This window comes from Nicotiana sylvestris, chromosome 4 (genome assembly GCF_000393655.2).
Source record: "Nicotiana sylvestris chromosome 4, ASM39365v2, whole genome shotgun sequence".
Lineage (NCBI taxonomy): Eukaryota > Viridiplantae > Streptophyta > Magnoliopsida > Solanales > Solanaceae > Nicotiana > Nicotiana sylvestris.
In genome coordinates, this window is record NC_091060.1 from 140,545,564 (window position 1) to 140,558,285 (window position 12,722).

Sequence of the window (12,722 nt, forward strand, 5' to 3'; positions counted from 1 at the left end):
CAGGTTAATACCAAAATCAATATCCCTGTCTGGTGGCATGCCCGACAGGTCTGCAGGAAATACATCGGAAAACTCCCTCACAACTGGAATAGAATCAATACTAGGAGTCTCTACACTGACATCCCTCACAAAGGCTAGATACAAAAGACAACCCTTCCCAACAATACACTGGGCCTTCAAGAACGAGATCACACTACTGGGAACATAATCAGTCACACCCCGCCACTCAATCCGTGGCTCACCCAGTATAGCCAATGTGACTGTCTTGGCATGAAAGTCCAGAATATATGTGGCAGACTGAAACAATACCTGTGATTACAGCATCAGAAGCAATAGCATCGGGTCTGCCTGGAAGTGCATAGAAACGGGCCTGACCGCCACCTGATCGACCTCCCCCTCTAGGGTGACCCCTAGTTGACTGACCTCCACCCCTAGCTGGCTGGGCAAGTGGTGGTGAAGTAACTGCACTGAAGCCGATGACTGACCCCTCTGCTGAGATGAACCCGCAAGACGACGAGGGCACTGCCTCCACATATGGCCCATCTCTCTACACTCATAACAACTCCCAGGTGTTGGAGAAGAGGAATGAAGGGAACCCCTAGCACCAGAATGACTAGAATATGCACTCGGCATAGAAGAGCCCTGAACCGATGGAGCACGGGACGAACTCTAAGCTGGAAGGGCACTAAGTGATGATTAGACCTGATGAGAACTGTGAGAACCATGACCCGATAACGCCCCACAATAACCTGGGCGAGCTGGCTAAGCATGCCTAAATGGACGACCTCTGTCGTGCTGAAATCGACCCCTTGAAGGAGCACCACTATAACTACCAGATCCTTGAGGCCTCTTGGCCTCCCTCTCCTCTCGCTCCTGGCGACAAATAGACTCAATCTCACGAGCAATGTCTACAACTTCCTCAAAGGTAGCACCAGTCACCCTCTCTCTGGTCATAAGAATGCGAAGCTGATAAGTGAGGCCAATAAAAAACCTCCTAATCCTCTCTCTATCTATCACAACCAACCAAATAGCATGATGAGATAACTCGGAGAACCTCATCTCATACTACGTCACAGTCATCTCTCACTGATGAAACCACTCAAACTCCCTACGCAACTCCTCTCTACAAGACTGTGGCACATACTTCTCCAGAAAGAGAACGGAGAACTGTTGCTAGGTAAGGGATGCTGCACCAACAGGCCTATGCCTCTCAAAAGTCTCCCACCAAGTGAAGGAAGCTCCAGAAAACTGATAAGTAATGAAAGTGATCCTGCTGGTCTCCAAAATACCCGTTGTACGAAGCATCCTCTGACATTTATCCAATAAACCCTGGGCATCCTCGCCCTCTGCGCCACTGAAGGTCGGAGGCTGAAGTCTAGCAAACCTCTCCAACCTACGGTGCTTGTACTCTGGCATAGCAGGAACTACATAGTTATGAGCAACTACAACCGGTTGGGCTGGATGTGCCCCCGGTGTCTGAAGTCCCTGCACGACCTGCTTAGGTGTGCGAGCAGCGGGAGTCTGATTACCTCCCTTGGCCTGAGACGTAGCTGCGGCTGTAGTAACTAAGACCGCCTGAGCTAGGCCAGTAAAAACTGATAGAATCTGAGCCAAGGCCTCCTGAAGAACCAGAATTACAATGGGCACAGCTGGTGCCTGAGTTGGTGCTGCTGGAGCATCCATAACTGGGACCTGATCCTAAACTGGGGCGACTGTTGGGTCTGCATGTATTGCCCTAGGTACTGTGCGGGCCACACCCCTGCCCCTACTACTACCATGACCGCGTCATCGGCCTCTAGTGGCCATAGCTGGTGGTACTAGTGGTCGTCCATGCTGACCGATAGGGCGTGACCTCACCATCTGTGAGAGAATAAAATAATAGAAGTTTAATACTCGGATCAACAAGTTCGCACGACAAGAATTCCAAGAATATGGAGTTTTTCATAAAGGTTCTGTAGCCTCTCGAGGATAAATACAGACGTCTCCGTACCGATCCGCGAGACTCTACTAAACCTGCTCATGACTCATGAGACCTATGTAACCTAGGCTCTGATACCAACTTGTCACGACCCCAAACCCGAATCCGGTCGTGATGTCGCCTCTCGTGAAGACAAAGCCAGTCGACACATTTCCGATTCAGTTTTAAGCACTTAAACAATAAGCATTTAGTCTTAAACATGATATAAATCCAAAAGTAAGCAGTGACAATACAAAACAATTTGCTGAATACAACCCAACACAGCCCGATACTGGGGTGTCACTAGTCATGAGCATCTATCGATACGCTACAAGTCTAGAATGCCTACTAAACCATTACAGAATAACTGATAAAGAGATAGAAATGAGATAAAAAGGGAAGAAACACGGGACTGCGGACGCCAAGCAGCTACCTCTTGGACTCCGAAGCCTGCCGGGAGCTCTCAACTCACGCTAGCAGAATCAGTAACACCTGAATCTGCACACGGGGTGCAGGGAGTAAAGTGAGTACTCCAACTCAGTGAGTAATAATCATAAATAAACGACTGAGAGATATGAAAAAACGTAAGGCACATTACAGGCTATAATGAAACAGTAAAACCAGTAGAACCAGTAAATCAATGCAGATATGTACAGTCTTTTAGTTCAGTTTAAACTTTATGAAATGCCTTTTTAACAATTAAGTAGATAAATGATAGGCAATAAGAAAGATAAACAAATAAAGGATCGCCCCTCGGACAAGATCATAGAACAAGACCAGCCCCTCGGGCTATCTCTCATATCACAATGGTACCTGCACTCACTAGGGCTGTGCAGACTCTTGGAGGGGCCCCTTACAGCCCAAGCGCAATATCAAGCCATCTCGTGGCATCATCACTAGGCCCTCGGCCTCATATCAACAAGCCATCTCGTGACGTATAAATCTTAGGCCCTCGGCCTCATAATCATAATCAGTGTTTCCTCATAACATAGACCCTCGGCCTTGCTCAGTCAGAATCTCACAGCCACTCGGGCAACAGTAAACATAGTGCTCAGCCCAAAATATCATTTAAAGTATCATGTAAGTGTTAAAGCGGAGTAAACATGTCTGAGTTATGAAAAACAGTAGAATATAGCATGACTAAGTTCAAGTACAAAGTCAAAACAGTGAGGAAATATCAATAAAAATCCCCTAAGGGTTCAAATAGTTGGCATTCAGCCCAAATATGGCATTCAGCCCAAAACATGATGATAGCAAATAGTTTTCAGTCAAATACGCGGTAAAACAGTCATTCGAGACGGACTAAGTCACAATCCCCAACAGTGCACGACCCTACACTCGTCATCTAGCGTGTGCGTCACCTCAATATAGCACAACGATGTGCAATCCGAGGTTTCATACCCTCAGAACATCATTTACAATCATTACACACCTCAATCCGGTCCAAACTCTAGCCCGTGACGCCTTTGCCCCTCGAATCGGCCTCCGCTCGCGTCGAATTTATTTAAAATCAGAATCACGGTGTCAAAATATGCTAAGGGAACGAAGCCCAAGTGAAAATAATCAATTTACAACTTAAATCCCGAAATTACCAAAACCCGACCCCTAGGTCCACGTCTTGGAATACGATAAAATTCACATCCATGGATTCCTTACCTCCCCACGAGTTTATACATATCAAAAGTACCAAAATCCGACCACAAATGGTCCCTCAAATCCTCAAGTCTAGGTCTCCAATACCAAGCCCTAGTTTCCCCAATTTTAACCCTTAAGTTCCATAAATTATAGCTCTAATCCATGAAATAATACCATAGGAACGAGTTTTAGGTCCAAAATCCTTACCTCAATGAAATTCCCTTGAAATCCTTCTTCAAAATCATCTAAAAAGCTCCAAAGACGACTTAAAAATGGTGGAATAGCTCAAAATCGCGAAGGAAACAATTTATATGTTCTGGCCTAGGGATTTCGCATCTATGGCCCAATTCCCGCTTCTGCGGTACCACATTTGCGGTCAACGAACCGCTTCTGCGGTTTTCACTTAAGTTACCAATATCACATCTGCGATGCACCAGCCGCACCTGTGCCATCGCAGGTGCGGTTAACCAACCACTTCTGCAGTCACAGCCTTTCCAGCCTATCTCCGCTTCTGTAACCAATCGTCCGCATATGGGGCGTTGCACCTGCGGTCCCCAATCCGTAGGTGCAGAAACAACAGAAGCAACAAATCTGCAACTTTACCAAAATTCCAAACTTTTCCGTCAACCATCCAAAATCACCCCGAGGCCCCCGGGACCTCAACCAAAAATACAAACATACCCCATAACCTTATTTAAACTTATACCAACCTTCAAATCACCTCAAACAATATCGAATCAACCAAAACACATCGGATTCAAGCCTAAGATTCCAAAAATCTTCCGAATTCCACTTTTGATCAAAACCCAACCAAACCACGTTCGAATGACCTGAGATTTTTTACACACATCCCAAATGACCCAACGGAACTATTGCAACTCTCGAAATTCCATTCTGCCCCCTATATCAAAATCTCGCTTATAACCCGGAAAATGCCAAAAATCCCATTTCGCCAATTCAAGTCTTAATCTACTCCGGACCTCCAAAACACATTCCGATCACACTCCTAAGTACCAAATCACCTCCCAAAGCTATTTGAACCATCTAAACTCACATCCGATCCCTCTAACACATAAGTCACCATCCGGTTGACTTTTCCAACTTAAGCTACCTCAAAAGAGACTAAGTGTCTCAAACCTTACCAAATCCTTTTCGAACCCGAGCCAATCAACCCGATCACATATAGAACCAATAAACAAAGCAATAAGAAGCATAAATGGGGAAAACTGAGCGGTAACTCACTAGACGACTGGTCGAGTCGTCACAGTACCTGATGAAGAGAGCCTCGTTTCAGAATTTTCTTCGATAGTGCGAAGACTCTATGCGTATCCACACTGAGACCGATCCTTGCTATCAACTCTTTGATCAACGAAATCCGCGAACAAATTGAACGAACTATAGTGTTAAAGTTCTTCTCAAAAATCGTAGCCAACGTGAAAGACTAAGAAACTAAATTTTCTTGTCAAGAGTATTTCTAGACTCTTTCAATATCTCTGCGTACGACAAACCTATTATACATTTTATATGTTGTAGGTATAGGTTTTCTATAAACCTTCTTCATATATATACTGATATATATATATATATATATATATATATATATATATATATATATATATATGTATATATATGTGTGTATGTGTGTACTAGTACTACCTTAGTAATCCCTTTTCCAATACAATGAGGAAAAGTCAGAGGCGGTGACTTTGTGCAAGTCTAATGCCAAACGAAATTTCCAATTGAAATTGGAATCCCATGACAAATGGGTATCATGTTTCCCAACAAGTCCTTTTGGACTCTTACGCTACTTAATCCAATTCAAAATTGGATTACAAGCATAATTAATATTATATGTACAATTTTTGTGCAATATCAATTATATTATATATATCATATATATATTTCCATCTAGAGATATATTTTAATTTTCTATTCCAAATAGAAAAGTTTAATTTGTTCACAATATTAATTATATCCTCTGTGCTAGCAAAGAATATAATAATATTTCATTTGGACTAATAACTAAATTTACTTGACTAATTAAATTATTTAATTTAACTATCAAATAATAAAGTAATTAATCCTTTGGCAAAGATCAGAACACTCGTTAGTGTGCGACCCCATAGGTTCAATACTAAGCCGGTAGTAAATTGATCATATCAATATACTAATCAAGGGTGGCGTCTAGCAACACTCCTTAATGATCGGATAGCATGAAGTATACAATTTACTCTCAAGAAACTGTAGAAGAATAATGTATTAATTTCTTCCGTACTTATAGCTCTGAGTCACCCTAGGATATGGTTCAACTGTCAAATCCTAATAGGCGACCAACTATGTGTTCATGTCAAATATAATCGACCATCGAATAACTTAAGAAACTCATTTCTTCTTTCATTCAATTGCCCTGGCCAAGGTCTTAATTGGGTCGTTTATAATTTATGACAACATGGAGCTTAAACTCATTACCAAGAGTTGACAGATTCCATCTTGATCAATTACTAATTCTACAAGCATTTAATCATGCCCAATATCCTTTCAACTATCACCCTAGGGCCATAGGTGTCTGGTATCAAAGCACAATAAATAACTTGTCAATTACTATGACGATCTCAGGTCAAAAAAAACTTTTACATTACATTCTTTAAGAGGATATCCTGTTGACAGTTTATGGTAATTCTAACAATTAGGAATTATCCAATGAGTCGGTTCAATGATCATATCTCTATATGCATCATTTATCTATGTAATTTAGTTAATGAGATCAACTAATCTTTATCCCATAAAGACGATCACATAAATATTGATCTAACTGGATTACTAATGTCCAAATTAATAATCCTACGATCAAGAACAAATTTAGATTAAGTTGTAAGAGACTTTACTCTCATTATCATCATCTCTATCACGATGACAAGTGTCAAAATTTAATCAAGGACCTTATTAAATTAATCAAACAATTAATAATAACTATGATAAAAGAATATCAAATGCCATATATTTTTATATCAAATAACGTTCACAAAAATATGTTCAAATCATCAAATATAATATTGGATCTAGGGCATTATACTATATCCCTAACAATCTCCCACTTGCACTAGAGCCAATCGCTCTTGTGCTTCATTCCCAATTTCCACTTGTGCTTGTCAAACTGTGAGGACCCAAAAGGTCATCACTTGTTTAAAAACAAAATTCTGTGTTCTGAGGCCTTGAAAACCTCATTTAGAGTCACCTCGATTTGCGTGCATAGTCCGGGCACGTAGCCGAAAAGCTTAAATATGAAATTCTGTGAAAAATGATAAAATTTGGTTATAAAATGAGCTAATTTAACTTCGGTCAACGTTTTGGGTAAAAGGATCCGGACCCGTGATTTGACTGTCCCGGAGAGTCTGTAGGAAAATATGGGACTTGGGCGTATGCCCTAAATCGAATTCCGAGGTCCCAAGCCCGAGAAATGAATTTTTAAAGAAATGTTTTTTCTGAAATTGTTCAAGGAAATTTGAAATGAAATTTGATTAGAACATGATGGTATCGATCCCGTATTTTGGTTTCGGCGCCCGGTACATGTCTTATATATGACTTAAGACGTTTTTGTGGAATTTGGTGAAAAATGGATGTCATTTGACGTGATTCGGACTTAAATTGTAAAAAAAAATTGATGTTTAAAGAAGTTTTGAGAAAATTTCATTGATCCATATTATACCTCTTTAAGATGGTATCAATGTACAAAGACTAGGAAAGTCCAAGCAGCTTCCTAGATCTATCTCTATAGATCTTTATTCCTAATATATAAGATGTTTCTCCCAAGTCTTTCATGGAGAACTGTTCAGATAGACAAATCTTGGTACTTTGCAATGTCGGTATGTCATTCCCTATGAGCAATATATCATCAACATACAACACTAAATATATATATTTTTCCTCCTACTAGCCTTTTTGTACACACAAGGTTCTTCTTCGCATCTAACAAAATTGAACTTTTCAATTGTCTTGTTAAAGCGAATATTCCAACTTCGAGAAGTTTGCTTTAGTCCATAAATGGATCTTTGTAGCTTGCAAATTTTATTATGATCAGACGAAGATGTGAAACCTTCAGGTTATGTCATGTACACATCCTCTTATAGATTACCATTAAGGAAAGCTGTTTTCACATCCATTTGCCATATTTCATAATCATAGTATGCTGCTATAGCAAGCAAAATCCGAATACATTTGAGCATTGCCACAGGAGAAAACGTCTCGTCGTAGTCGACTCCTTCTTTCTGACGATATCCCTTGGCAACAAGACGGGCTTTGTAGGTCTCTACCTTTCCGTCTGCTCCAATCTTTTTCTTAAAAACCCATTTACAACCTATAGGTTTTATATCTTTTGAAGGTTCAACTAAAGTCCATACTTTGTTTTCCGTCATAGATTCCATTTCGGATTCCATGACCTTTTGCCACTTCTCATAATCAGAACTTTGTATAGCCTCTTCATAGGTCTTAGGGTCATCATCATTATGATCAACCTTATTTGATACATCATCTTGTACCATTAAATTTAATCTAGTTGGTACATGACGTTCTCGTGTAGACCTTCTAAGAGGTACTTGTACAATATGTTCACCTTGTGCTGGATTTGGTTGTTTTTTAATTTGGTTTGAAACTGGTTCATTAACCTGTTCTTGAACTTCAACCGTTGAAGATGGCAACTTCCTTGGAAACTTCACAACATCCAATAAAGGTTCTTCAACCTGGGTCTCATGATCTTTATATTGTGTTGATTCATCAGTTTCTTAAACTTCATCAAGTTCTATTTCTCCATTATAATTTCCTTCCAAAAGAAATTCCCTTTTAAAAAGGTTTCTCCTCTCGCCACAAACACTTTATGGTCCAAAGGGTGATAGAAATAATATAAAATTGTTTCCTTGGGATACCTAATGAACCTATACTTATCAGATCTTGAGTCAAGTTTAACAAACTGTAGTCTCTTAACATAAGCTATACAACCCCAAACTTTAATATGTTTAAGTTTAGGCTTACATCCTTTCCATATCTCATATGATGTTATTGTCACGACCCTAACCCCGAACCCGGTCGTGATGGCGCCTCTCGTGAAGATAAGGCCAACCAATTGAACCAAATTCTCATTTTTTTAAATAGCATAAATATAGTCTAAACATGGTTTAATAGCACTAAATAACGAAAATATAGATACAGTACGGAAATCCAACCCGACACAGCCCTAACCGGTGTGTCATAAGTCATGAGCATCTACAAGTCATAATGCAAGTCTGCTAGATCCAATAACTAGTACAAATATTCGAAAGGAATAGAAAAGACAAGATAGTAGAGACACGGGGCTGCGGACGTCAATAACTACCTCGTAATCCTTAAAAACCGCCTAGAACTGGAGGAATCATCACTCAGGAACGGAACCAGCAACGCCTGAATCTGCACACATGGTGCAGGGAGTAATGTGAGTACTCCGACCCAGTGAGTAATAAATATAAATAATGACTGAAGATAAGAAATCACGTAAAAACACAAGGCATTCCATACTGAAGCAATAAAATCACTTTAAATAGTAAAATAATGAAAAGTAAAGTAAAAATCCCTTTTTCCAACAGGTAAAACAAGTAGTTTACAAGTGAGTAACAAATGGAAATTTGCCCCTCGGGCATAGGTATCAACAAAGCCACCCCTCGGGCAATATCTCAGAACAGTACCAGCCCCTCGAGCTCAATATCAGAACAGTAATAGCCCCTCGGGCTCAATATCAGAACACAATGGGTACCCGCGCTCACTGGGGGTGTACAGACTCCGGGAGGACCCCCTTATGGCCCAAGCGCAATATCAAGCCATCTTGTGGCATCAAAACTAGGCCCTCGATCTCATATCAATCAAGCCACCTCGTAGCGTATATAAGTATCTCAGGCCCTCGGCCTCATATTAGTACCAGTGTATTCTCACAACTAGGCCCTCGGTCTTTAATCAGTCCAATCATCACAAGCCCCTCGAGCAATAGTAAAACAACATTTCTCAGCCCAAAACATCATTTAGAATATCATTTAAATCTCAAAACTGAGTAAAATGGTTGAGTAGTAAAACAGTGGAAAAATAGCAGGACTGAATTCAAGTAATAAGTCAAACAGTGAGGAAATGACAGTAAAAATCCCCGAAGGATTCAAATAGTTGGCACGAAGCCCAAATATGGCAATTAGCCCAAAGCATAATGAAAATAAATAAGTCTCAGTCAAATACGCAGTAAAATCATCAATGCGGGATGGACTAAGTCACAATCCCTAGTAGTATACGACCACACGCTTGTCATCAAACGTGTGTCTCACATCAATATAGCACTACGATATGCAAATCTGAGGTTTCAAACCCTCAGAGCATCATTTACAATCATTACTCACCTCGAACCGGCTAATTCTTTAGCTCGCGACGCCTTTGCCCCTCGAATTTGCCTCCACGCGCGTCGAATCTATCCAAAATCAGAACGAATACGTCACAATATGCTATGGGAACAAAGCCCAAGCAAAAACAATCGAAAAACATCAAAATCCTGTAATTAGCAAAACCCGAGCCCCGGGACCACTTCTCGAAATTCAAATTTTTTTACATCAACGGGTTCCTTATCTCCCCACGAGTTCATACATACCAAAAGTTCTCAAATCCGACCCCAAATGGTCCTCTAAATCCCCAATTAGAGTCTCAAATCCCAAGCCCTATTTCTTCCATTTTTAGTAAGAATTCAATGATTTTCTAGGTGGACTTCACAATATAAACGAGTTTTATGTCCGAAATTCTTACCTCCAAACGTTTCTCCTTGAATCTCTCTTCAATCTCCTTCAAAAAGCTCTCAAAATGATCAACTGTGGCTGAAAAATGGACCCAAATCGCGGACAAGAGGACTTAAAAACATTCTGCCCAGGCTTTATCGAGGTGTACCTTATGCTGTGCAGGTTGTACATCCTCTTACCATTTTCCCTATTGTACACCTTCTGTTAAAATGCATATAACTCCTTGTGGAAGTATCCAAATGATAGACGGTTTGAATATTTAAAAACTAGACTCAAAGATCTTTGATTTGATAGGTTGTACACCATATAATTCTTTATATATTCCGAGATATGAGCTTCTAAAGTGCATCAGAAAATTCTATCAAAACTGATCCACCAGCCATATTCGATCCATCATAACTTTCTGATAGAATATCCAAATTCTGAACGTTTAACTTTCTGGAAACTATAATGCAAGGATTACAACTTTCATGTTTTGCAATTTTGCTGATTCCTTATAGATTTCAAGGTATGAGCTTCCAAACTAGACTCCTCGCACCAAAAAATTTCTGGTGCACAGCTGAAGCTCAAAAAGAATCTGCAACTTTTCCAAAGATGAAATAGTCCGTTTAACCACCCGAAACTAACCTGAGGCCCCCGGGACCTCAACCAAAAGCACCAACATATCCTAAACCTTATTCAAACTTGTTCCAATCATCAAAACGCCTCAAATAACACAAATTACTCAAAACACATCGGATTCAAGCCTAAATTTCTAAAATCTTTTGTAATATGTTTTTGATCAAAAACCCAACCAAATCACGTCCGAATGACCTAAAATTTAGTACACACGTCCCAAATGACACAAAGAAGCTACTACAACTCTCGGAATTCTATTCTGACCCCTATATCAAAATCTCGCCTATCAATCGGAAATCACCAAAATATCAACTTCGCCAATTCAAGCCTAATTCTTCTCTACAACTCCAAAACCCATTCCGATCGCGCTCCTAAGTCACAAATCACCTCCCGAAAAGCTAACCGAACCATTGGAACTCATATCCGAGCCCTCTAACACATAAGTCAACATCCGGTTGACTTTTCTAACTTAAGCCTTCTTAAAAGAGACTAAGTGTCTCATTTCTTACCAAATCCTCTCCGAACTCAAACTAATCAATCCGATCACGTAAAACACGGATAACGAAGCGTAATGAAGCTAAAATAGGGGAAAACGGAGTGGTAACTCATAAGACGACTGGCCGGGTCGTCACATCCTCCCCAACTTAAGCAAACATTCGTCCTCGAACGAGTCAAGAAACATACCCGAAGCCTCAAACAGGTGAGGATATTTGCTCCACATCTCCCGCTCGGTCTCCCAGGTAGCCTCCTCCATGGGCCGACCTCTCCACTGCACTTTCACTAAAGCTATATCCTTTGACCTCAACTTTCGAACCTGACGACCCAAAATAGCTACTGGCTCCACATCATAGGTCAAATCATCATCCAACTGAACCGTGCTGAAGTCCAAAACATGAGATGGATCCCCAATATACTTCCGGAGCATAGAAACATGAAATACCGGATGCACACTCGACAAGTTAGGTGGCAAGCAAGCTCATAAGCCACCTACCCAATCCCTCGAAACACCTCAAAAGGACCAATGAACCGAGGACTCAATTTTCCTTTCTTCCCAAATCTCATAACACCCTTCATGGGTGAAACCTTCAACAGAACCTTCTCGTCAACCATGTAGGACACATCTCGAACCTTTCTATCAGCATAACTCTTTTGCCTCGACTTCGTTATACGAAGCCTCTCCTGAATCACCTTCACCTTCTATAAAGCATCCTATACCAAATCAGTCCCTAATAGCCTAGCCTCACCGGGCTTGAACCAACCAACTAGAGATCTACACCGCCTCTCATACAAAGCCTCATATGGAGCCATCTGAATACTCGACTGGTTGTCGTTGTTATATGCAAACTCTGCAAGTGGTAGAAACTCATCCCATGATCATCCGAAATCAATGACACAAGCACGCAATATGTCCTCCAATATCTGAATAGTGCACTCGGATTGTCCGTCCGTTTAAGGATGAAAAGTTATGCTCAACTCCACCTGAGTACCCAACTCTTTCTGCACGGCTCTCCAAAACTTCGAAGTAAACTGAGTACCTCTATCTGAAATAATGGAAATCGGAACACCATGTAAACGAACAATCTCCCGGATATAAACCCCAGCCAACCGCTCTGAAGAATAGGTAGTACATACAGGAATGAAGTGCGCGGACTTGGTCAGCTGATCCATAATCACCCAAATAGCATCGAACTTCTTCAAAGTCCGTGGAAGTCCAACAATAA